The sequence below is a fragment of the Pogoniulus pusillus genome, chromosome 5, assembly GCF_015220805.1.
Source record: "Pogoniulus pusillus isolate bPogPus1 chromosome 5, bPogPus1.pri, whole genome shotgun sequence".
Lineage (NCBI taxonomy): Eukaryota > Metazoa > Chordata > Aves > Piciformes > Lybiidae > Pogoniulus > Pogoniulus pusillus.
In genome coordinates, this window is record NC_087268.1 from 20,450,126 (window position 1) to 20,456,229 (window position 6,104).

Below are 6,104 nucleotides of genomic sequence, written 5' to 3' on the forward strand. Positions count from 1 at the left end.
TCACCACTCTCATGCTGAACAACTTCCTCCTCAGGGCTGGTCTGAACCTACCCATTTCCAGCTTTGCTCCATTCCTCCTAGTCCTGTCACTCCCTGAGAGCCTAAAAAGTCCTTCCCCAGCTTTTTTGTAGGCCTCCTTCAGATACTAAAAGGCCACAAGAAGGTCACCTGGGAGCCTCTTCTTCTCCAGACTGAACAGCCCCAACTCTTTCAGTCTGTCCTCTGTCCATGGCACCAGCAAAGATGTTGAACAAGACTGGTGCCAGGACTGATCCTTGAGGGACTCCAATTGTTACTGGACTCCACTTGGACTTGACCCATTGTCAGCCACTCTGTGCGTAGCCATCTGTGGGAAGCTTCCACCCGCAGCGGAGCATGAAAGGTAAATATCAGACCCTGTGATGAGAAGTGTCCTTGGAGCCTTGAGGCTCCCAGGGGCCTGAGCCTGTGACTATGAGCAACCCACGCACAGCTGTCAGGGGGTGGAATCTGCCCGCCTCTGAGGTGGGCACGGCCCAGGGGGCTGACTCTGGCCACCCCCCCTGGGTGGGATCCTTAAGGTGTTTACTGTAAGTTAACCTATCTCTGCCTTACACTTAACCTGGAGCCAATCTGTACCCTCCACTTGTACCAATCTTGAACTAAGTCAGTTGTCTACACCCCCTTTGGGGGCTATAAAGGTCGCTGTATCGCCCTAATAAATTGCACTGCTGCGCAGAAGCCACAGAGTCGACTCTCAGTGCCCCGATCTCTCGCCGCACCGGTCTCCGACCTCCAACAGATGGCGCCCGAACACACCGATTGAACCTCCGGACAACTCCAGGTACGGAAGACCCGCACCCCGGGCCCCCACCGCTAGGCCGCGGAGAAGACGGCCAGGCCGCTCCCCCCCCCACCGCCAGGCCGCGAAGAGAACGGCCAGGCCGCTTCCCCCCCCACCGCTAGGCCGCGGAGAAGACGGCCAGGCCGCTCCCCCCCCCACCGCCAGGCCGCAAAGAGAACCGCCAGACCGCTTCCCCCCCACCGCTAGGGCCGCGGAGACTACCGCCAGCCAGGCCGCTTCCCCCCCACCGCTAGGCCGAGAAGACAACCGCCGCCAGGCCGCTTCCTCCCCACTGCTAGGCCGAGAAGAAAACCGCCACCAGGCCGCTTCCCCCCCCCCCCCCCCCCCCCCCCCCCCCCCTCCGGCCACGAAGGACATAGAGGCTTCCACATAAAAGGAGCTGGTGGAAACGCAAGAGATCGGACGCTACTATACCCCCTGCTGGGGAAACACGTCTCCTTTTTTTCTCTCTTTTTCCTTTTTTTCTTTCTTTCTATTTTTCCTTTTTTTTCCTTTTTTTTCTTTTTTCCTTCCCCCTCGTTAAACCCGTTACTAACCAAGGGAAAGGTGTCTGCCGATACGGACGGCCTATATAGATAGGCGTTTATTAAAAAAGAAAAAAAAAAAAAAAAAAAAAAGAAGAGTCGCCGCCCATAAATATGGGGGCAAAAATTTTAATAACGGCAGCTGGTGTGACGACAGGTGTGACCATATAGATGGGCACTTCTGGGGGCAGTGATCGTGCATAGTCAGATCCCCCCAGGGCAGTTGCCGCCGGAAGGCGAACGCACCACCCACCCCCCCCCCACCCCCCCCCCCCCCCCCCCCCTTCCTTCCTTCCTTTTTTCTTTTTTTCTCTTCTTCCGCGCGCTTACGGAACCTTGCCGTTACCATGGAACCTCCCAGCCGCCCCTCCCTTCTTCCGCGGTTTTTTCAAAGTATTGGTGACTCCCTTTGGGGAGCTGGCGAACCGACCTCACAAGCACTTTTGGATAAACAAGTAGCAATTTCTCTCCTCTTGAACTTTTTGGAAAAGCGAGGAGTTTCCATGTCAAAGAAAAAATTGACTTCCTTAGTAGCATATGGACTAGTAAGAGGACACTTTCAAACTTCAGACTCTCTTTTTGATGAATATGAATGGCGCCGCTGTGGCGATACTATTTTTGACCAGGCTATTGACGGTGACAAAACAGCCAAAAGCGTACAGAAGCAATGGCGTGATGTCATCAATTGCTTGAAGAAATACAGACTGGAACAGACCCTTGCAGCTACAGCAGCGGCACGGCTTGCTGACGGCTTGGACACTCGGGGGGAGAGACCACTAGAGGCAATGGTTACCCCAGCTAGCTCTCTCTTTTCCGACCTGAAAATTTCTCCAGGCACGGTGGTGCCTTTGATGACTCTCCCCAGTGCATCTACTGTTCCGATGCTGTCCGCAGTGCCGAAGCAACCGGTGCCGCCAACTTCACACACTCCGACGCAGCCAGCAGCGCCCCAGCAACCGGTGCCGCCAACTCCACACACTCCGACGCAGCCGGCAGCGCTTCAGCAACCGGTGCCGCCAACTTCAAACACTCCGACGCAGCCAGCAGCGCCCCAGCAACCGGTGCCGCCAACTCCAAGCGCTCCGACGCAGCCAGCAGCGCCCCAGCAACCGGTGCCGCCAACTTCAAACGCTCCGACGCAGCCAGCAGCACCCCAGCAACCGGTGCCGCCAACTTCACACACTCCGACGCAGCCGGCAGCGCCCCAGCAGCCAGCGCCGCCTCAGCAGGACGTCCCAATGCAGCCAGCGCCGCCTCAGCAGGACGTCCCAATGCAGCCGGTGCCGCCGGCTCAGGACCCTTCGTTATACCCTGCGCTGCCTCAAGACGTTCCCGACGTTCCTGCCATTCCAGTGCAACCACCAGCACCCCCGATGCCAGTGGCACCAATTCCCCAAAACATCCCTACCATCCCTGCTGTTCCGGTGCAGCCGTCTGCCCCCCTGCTCCCGGCGCCACCGCCCTACAGTGGTCCGTTTTCCCCACTCCCGGCTTCCGCTACAATCTCGCCACGTCCGGCGCAAATTCCTTCTGCTACATTCCGACCCGCCCCCCTGGCTGCAGCGGGCCCGAGTTGGACTTCCGCCGCGGAAGCCGGTCCTTCCTCTCAAGCCCGGGAACCGCCGCCTGTGATTAACTCGGACGCTAGCGACTCCTCACAGTCCGATGCCGACGACACTATTGACAATGTTGCCGACGACTTACAGAAACTTAGAATAATGCCTTCTGGCAATGCCCAGCCCCTGGCGGCACCACAAGCTACAGAGATCACCGGGAAGACTCTCCAGCTTACACCCGTTGGTCCACAACATCGGTGGCGTGCCGTTATTCGTGATGCCTTGTTACAAGGTGATTGGGAGGCAGCTGCTGCTCTGGAAGGTGCAGCGGCATTCCCAGTTGTGGCAGCACGGACTGCAGATGGACAGCCAGGAGCCACTCACACGGCTCTTGATTGGAAACTGCTTATGCAGTTGAAAACAGCAGTATCTTCCCATGGCTTACACTCACAACCGACTAAGCAATTGCTGAATTACATCTTCTCCGCCTATGTGCTATGCCCAGCAGATTGTGACACTGTTGCGAGACTGATTTTAACACCATCCCAGTTTATGTTGTGGGAAAGGGCATGGCGCGATGAGTGCAGGAAGGTGGTGGAGCAGCCACGACAACTAGGCGACCCCTTACTCAATGTTCAAGCAGATATACTGCTGGGAAAAGGGGCTTTCAGCTCGCTGGATGCCCAGATACGTCATCCCTTTGAGTGGCATCATGCGTCCATGACAACTGCCAGAGCAGCTTTTAATATGGTGCCTACAGAGCCAAAAGCACCCAGCTATACCGCTGTTAAGCAAGGTTTGAGTGAGGACTATAACCATTTCATTGATAGACTAGCAGCTGCAGTTGAAGCAGCCACTGAGTTAGATGCTGCAACCAGACAAGCCTTTTTTCGAACCCTAGCTTTTGAGAATGCTAATAATAAGACCAAGCAGCTGTTGTCCATTCTGCCTAGGGAAGCCTCAGTGGACGATATGTTGGAGCGAGTTGCTCGAATGCCTACAAACCAGCAACAGACATTTGTTGCAACCCAAATGGATCAAGTTCTAGATAAGCACACGCAGCTCGTAATGGCAGCACTGCGATCCGCAGATGCAGGGAATCGTGGCCGCCGAAACAACAACCCACGGAACCCCTGCTTCCGCTGCGGTCTAACTGGGCACGCGCGCGATAATTGCCCACAGGCTGCAGTCTGGTGTGACCACTGCCAACTTGACTCTCATGCAACTGCGGCCTGCAAGCGCTCGGGAAACTACCAGCGCAGCGCGGCAGGCAGCCGCGCGAGGACACAAGTTGCTGCCCCAGTGATGCTATCTGCCCAGCAACCTCCGGCAGCCTCGGGCTGGATCTTACAACAGCAGTAAGCATCACTTTGATTGACAACCGCCCAGTCCCTATTGCCACCTCCATGAAAGGCCCATTAATGATAAATGGCAAGCCCACTGGCGCATTACTCCTGGGAAGATCTTCTGCCGGGCTGAAGGGATTAATGATTGTTCCCGGGGTGATTGATGAAGACTACACCGGCATCATACAAATTGTTGCATACACTAACAGCCCACCTATCGTGGTGCCGGAAGGCAGTCGCATTGCTCAACTGGTGCCCCTGACCAACCTGCTGCAGGACGTGGCCCAGGGCCGCGCCTTGCCACAAAGAGGAGATCAGGGTTTTGGATCTACGGGTGGCCTAGCCATGCTGACCCTGTCCTTGACTAGACGACCACTTGCATCAGCTATCATTAGTAATGGTCAGGACACAATAACCATGGACGTTCTCCTGGATACAGGTGCCGATATAACCATTTTTTCCATACCTGCCTGGCCCTCGCACTGGCCAGCAGGCCCAGCTAAAGACGGTATTGAAGGTGTTGGTGGAGTATCTCAGACTCTGACAAGCTCACAGCGAATCAGTATAACCATAGATGACAGGACAGGCCACGTCTTTGCAACCATCGCACCTCTCCCGCAAGGTGTAAATGCGCTGATTGGTAGGGATGTCATGACACAGATGGGAGTCGTGATGACTACTCCGCAGGTAATTTTTCAGCAGCGGCCACTGGACGGCAGCCGCCCATAATCAAACTCCAGTGGCTTTCTAATACACCGATCTGGATAGATCAGTGGCCGCTGCGAAAGGAACGGCTGCAAGAAGCACACAAGCTCGTCGAAGAACAACTTGCTGCAGGCCATATTGTACCTTCAACCAGCCCATGGAACACCCCAATTTTTGTAATACCAAAAAAGTCAGGAAAATTTCGCCTCTTACATGACCTTCGAGCTATTAACGAACAAATGCAAGCTATGGGTGCTCTTCAACCGGGCCTGCCTTCGCTATCCATGATACCAGAGAACTGGGAATTACTTGTCATAGATCTAAAAGATTGTTTTTTTACAATTCCACTACACCCTGCAGACTGTCAGCGTTTTGCCTTTACCTTGCCAGCCATTAATAAGCAGCATCCAGCACGCCGCTTCCACTGGGTGGTCTTGCCGCAAGGAATGAAAAATAGCCCGACAATGTGTCAGCTTTACGTCGACTTCGCCCTGCGTCCCATTCGACAGATGTGGAAAACGGCCATCATCTACCACTATATGGACGATATTCTAATAGCCCAGCTGGAGCCCTTCCTCGATGCTCATCTGCAGCAACTCGTGACGGAACTCCAGGCTGTAGGACTTCAGATTGCCTCAGAAAAGATCCAGAGGGAAGCTCCATGGAAATATCTAGGCTGGCACATAGCCAAAAACCTCATACGTCCCCAGAAATTACAGCTGACCACCAATATTGCCACACTTAAAGATGCTCAGACATTGATGGGAGACTTGCAGTGGTTACGTCCTGTCATAGGGTTCACAAACGATGACCTACGGCCCTTAAAGCCACTGCTACAAGGCACAGACCCCGCCAAAAGGGTCAAACTCTCTCACCTACAACAGGAAACTATACAGAAACTTAGTGACATGATCACCAACAGATGGGTAGAACGAGTGGACCCAAACGTGCCTATCGACTTATCTATTATTAAGGGCGAGCACTGTATTTTTGGAGCTATCACACAGTGTAAGTTTCGATCAAAGGACCAACTATCTGTCCTGGAGTGGTTGTTTACTACCATACAGCCGCAAAAAACAATAGAGACACAGACGTATACAATAGCCCGGTTGATTAAGAAGGGCAGGAA